The sequence below is a fragment of the Nanorana parkeri genome, unplaced genomic scaffold (assembly GCF_000935625.1).
Source record: "Nanorana parkeri isolate BGI_ZX_2015 unplaced genomic scaffold, ASM93562v1 scaffold67, whole genome shotgun sequence".
Taxonomy (NCBI): Eukaryota; Metazoa; Chordata; class Amphibia; order Anura; family Dicroglossidae; genus Nanorana; species Nanorana parkeri.
The window spans coordinates 2051042-2055795 of NW_017306335.1; the positions used below are offsets into that span (position 1 = coordinate 2051042).

A 4754-nucleotide genomic window follows, 5' to 3' on the forward strand; every position below is an offset into this window, starting at 1 on the left:
ACTAAACTATCTTTGGGTGCAGCCATTTTGAATAATTAACCACAGCATCCAGAGCTTCCAACAGACATTGGATATAATAAAGAGATTCTGTCACGTTGCCCATTCAGAGCAAAGTCAAAAAGGGGGACTGTTTAAAGCCCACCCCACCCCACCATTTTATACTCAGTGTCCCATTGGTCCCACAATGCGCTTCCTTCCATATTTATCATTGCAAAATATCAGGTATTCTTGGGTATAGGGGAGAATGTTACCTCCTCCCATGATGCAATGCTTCGGTTTGGCCAATCATGAAGCCCAAGCCCTCTCACATAGAAGTGACATCATTGCTCCTGGAAAGGTCTGACACCAGCCAACAAAAGGTATTTTGCAGTGGAGAAAGAAGGACAGGCAGAGCATTCTAAAGAGAGAATAAGTTGGACAGAGCGTGAGCTTTGAACAGACCCTTTCCTTTTGTTCTGATCGGGCAAGGTGACAGGGCCTCTTTAGCTCCATAGGTTATAAGTGTACCATATTTCCTGCAATTCTCAACTTTTTGGTAGAAAACATTTATGTAGCAATATGTTATGAAATGTACCTGTCCAGACTGTCCGGCACTGCTGCTGGGTTTCTGGAAGGAAAAAGAGAGATGTCAGCCCATGAATCCATTATGGCTGCCAGTGTCACTGCAAGGGATTCTCAGCTCACCTGCAGCCCTCCATAGAGGTGATTCAGAGCTTCATAAGCACCATTGTAGTTGCAGTTATTGATATAATCATTGTTAGTTGTTCCGCATGCTCCGCCGTAGCTGTCAGTGGGCTGGAAGAAAAAATGATTGCTTCAGAATTGAAAAGTGTGTGTGTAAGGGTGTGTGTGTGTAAGGGTGTGTGTGTGTGGTGTGTGGTGTGTGTGTGTGTCTATTTATTCTGCTGATTTCACATACTCGGGACAAAAATAGCTGAACCTTTCACATCAGGTTTTGCTTACACTCTAAATGCTCAACCACAGTCACACACTATTATTATTATTACTATACATTTATATAGCTCTGACATATTCCACAGTGCTGTACAGAAAACACCAAGCCAATTACATCAGTCGCCGCACCAGACAAGCTTACACTCTAATGTCCCCATCACAGTCACACACTATTATAAAACATTTGTATGTCTCTGACATATTCTACATTGCTGTACGGAGAACACTGAGCCACTCACAAGAATGCACCACATCACAGTCTAATGTCCCTTTCATAGTCACACACAGCCTTCCTGTGAACTGTGGCGCCTGTTTATAGCGCCGGCCACTAACTCCTCCTGTTTCCCCCTGGAACCCTGCAGGGCTGCTTACAGCACTTCCGCCACCTACGAGACCCTCCAGACCCCTGGTGAGACCCCGGCACAGCCCACCAGAGAGCCCGGCACAGCCCACCAGAGACCCCGACACAGCCCTCTTGAGATATCAGGCTGCCACCCTGGAGCTACACAGAGTATGTAGCTTCATATAATTCTGCATTGCTGTATAGCTGGGATTTGTAGTCCTCTATAGATGGTAGTATTCTGCATTGCTGGGATTTGTAGTCTTCTATAGCTGGCAGTATTCTGCATTGCTGTATAATGTATTGCTGGGATTTGTAGTCCTCCATAGCTGGCGGTATTCTGCATTGCCCGGATTTGTAGTCCTCTATAGCTGGCGGTATTCTGCATTGCTGTATAATGTATTGCTGGGATTTGTAGTCCTCTATAGATGGTAGTATTCTGCATTGCTGGGATTTGTAGTCCTCTATAGCTGGTGGTATTCTGCATTGCTGTATAATGTATTGCTGGGAATTGTAGTCCTCTACAGCTGGCGGTATTCTCCATTGCTGAGATTTGTAGTCCTCTATAGCTGGTGGTATTCTGCATTGATGTATATTGTATTGTTGGGATCTGAAGTCCCTCTACAGCTTGGAGTCACTGGCAGAACTACCAGGGTCGCAGTGGTTGCAGCTACCTCCGGGCTCTGGCGCTCTACCACTATCCTAAAATCATTCATCTGTATTGATTTAGAAAAACTGTCACATGACACTTAAAATTAAAAAAAAGGTATCGGCGAGTACTGTAGCTTACACTCTAATGTCCCCATCACAGTCACACACTATTATAAAACATTTGTATGTCTCTGACATATTCTACATTGCTGTACGGAGAACACTGAGCCACTCACAAGAATGCACCACATCACAGTCTAATGTCCCTTTCATAGTCACACACTATTATTATTAGGGATGCATTGATACTGATATATGTATTGGTGCCAACACTGGCCATTTTCAGGAGTACTCATGAAAATGTCCCAAAACGAACACTGATACCGGCGCTTAACATTTTTAAACTGAAGCAGCTGCCTGAGGTCCAATGCTTGCCGGGAACCTCGGCAGCCTTCCTGTGAACTGTGGCGCCTGTTTATAGCGCTTGCCACCAACTCTTCCTCTTTCCCCCTGGAACCCTGCAGGGCTGCTTACAGCACTTCTGCCACCTACGAGACCCTCCAGACCCCTGTTGAGACCCCGGCACAGCCCACCAGAGAGTCCGGCACAACCCTCCAGAGAGCCCGGCACAGCCCACCAGAGAGCCGGCACAGCCCACCAGAGAGCCCGGCACAGCCCTCCTGAGATATCAGGCTGCCACCCTGGAGCTACACAGAGTATGTGGCTTCATATAATTCTGCATTGCTCTATAATGTATTGCTGGGATTTGTAGTTCTCTATAGCTGGTGGTATTCTGCATTTCTGTATAATGTATTGCTGTGATTTGTAATCCTCTATAGCTGGTGGTATTCTGCATTGCTGTATAATGTATTGCTGGGATTTGTAGTCCTCTATAGCTGGCGGTATTCTCCATTGCTGAGATTTGTAGTCCTCTATAGCTGGCGGTATTCTCCATTGCTGAGATTTGTAGTCCTCTATAGCTGGTGGTATTCTGCATTGATGTATATTGTATTGCTGGGATCAGAAGTCCCTCTACAGCTTGGAGTCACTGGCAGAACTACCAGGGTCGCAGAGGTTGCAGCTACTTCTGGGCTCTGGCGCTCTACCACTATCCTAAAATAATTCATCTGTATTGTTTTAGAAAAACTGTCACATGACACTTTTTTGCACCAGAGGAGCTTACACTCTAATATCCCCTTCATAGTCACACACTATTATACATTTCTATAGCTCTGACATATCCCTCAGGGCCGTATAGAGAACACTGAGCCAGTCACATCAGCCTATTTCCTCCTAACAAGCCCGGAGACATGGCCTACAAATGGCACGTTGGATTCAGAGGTCTGAGAATACAATGTAATCAGTACAAGGTCCAACTCACCATCCCATGCTCAGCAGCCACAGTGTATACAGTTTTGATAGATGCAGAGCTGATATAGCTGGTATAGAACTCCTGCAGCTTCTGGGCCACCCCTGTGAGCAGCAGTAAGACAGAAAGTCAGTGATGGAACTAAACACAGAGTTATTAGGAGGTTTTATCAGAGTAGGATCTCAGCACTGATGAGGCAGATGCACAGTGAACTCGCATCAGAGGGTGTGCTGGGCGGGCATCATTTTCTTTTTTGGGGAATCCCACTTGCCTCTAATTTTGAAAGATTTCAGCAGCTGCAGGGAAACCTAATATGCATGGTATATGATGCATATTGGAAGGACTTTCAGTAAAAATGAATATTGAACTTTTGTCATGTGTATAGGTGAAATGAAAATAATCCCTTTATACAACAGAAATTGTAAGGTGCCTTTGGTTAAGACACCCCCCCCTTCACCTCCGCAGGGCACTGCCAGGGGGCTTTTGGAAAAATCAGGACATTGCAAGAATAGGAATCCTGACCAACCTATTGCCATGTTTGAGTGCTGCCACATAGAAACCAAAGGGTGGGGCTACCAACATAGGAACTTTGGGGGCTTCAGTAGCGAGGGCAACGAGCTGCCATAGAAGACAATAGGGCAACTTTATTGTCGCCTGTGCTATACCCACCTTTGTTTATATAGGGGTGGTATGGGCAGCTGATCTGTCATCATAGAAGCATGGAAGTGGCCATTGCACCCCTTTATCTAAAAATGCAATGTATGGCATTAATACTTCTGAATTGGGGGAGGGGGAGCTAGAGGAGCCAAAAAATCCCTCCATATTAGCAATTAAAAAACGCACAATTTTACAGATTACAAAACATTAGCCTATGAAACCGAAAAGCATGAGAACATAAACAGTAAATTCACCTTGTAGGAGGACACTGTCTCTTGTTCCAGAAAAGATAAAGACCCGGCCGCGGCCCAGGTTGGACAGGGGGTCAACTAATCCTGTGTTTGCGGCAGTTTGTGTATACGTTTTTATTGCAGCGATGCTGATGGCTGAAGGGACCTTCATACATGTGGTGGTGGCCATCACGGAGTTTGCCGCAGCACAGTAATAAGGACCTGTAAGTACATAGAACAGAGAAACCTGTGACCTAATACTCTGCTGGAGGACTCTGCTCCTTATTCTATCCAACTCTCCTCTCCTGAAATACTCTGCAATGCTGGAGGACTCTGCTCCTTATTCTATCTAACGCTCTTCTCCTAAAATACTCTGCTCTGCTGGAGGACTCTGCTCCTTCTTCTAACTCTCCTCTCCTGACATACTCTGCACTGCTGGAGGACTCTGCTCCTTCTTCTAACTCTCCTCTCCTGAAATACTCTGCACTGCTGGAGGACTCTGCTCCTTCCTCCATCTAACTCTCCTCTCCTGAAATACTCTGCACTGCTGGAG

General features: G+C 45.8%; 1 long non-coding RNA gene across 1 annotated transcript; it reads right to left on the reverse strand.

The window, feature by feature from the left end:
• Positions 1-580: 580 nt before the first annotated feature.
• LOC108804630 lies at positions 581-4319 on the reverse strand. Its single transcript, XR_001942371.1, has 4 exons — positions 4226-4319; positions 3327-3418; positions 685-795; positions 581-607 (listed from the first exon to the last, which is right to left on the reverse strand). It is a non-coding gene; the product is annotated as an uncharacterized LOC108804630 (long non-coding RNA).
• Between the last annotated feature and the right edge of the window lie 435 nt (positions 4320-4754).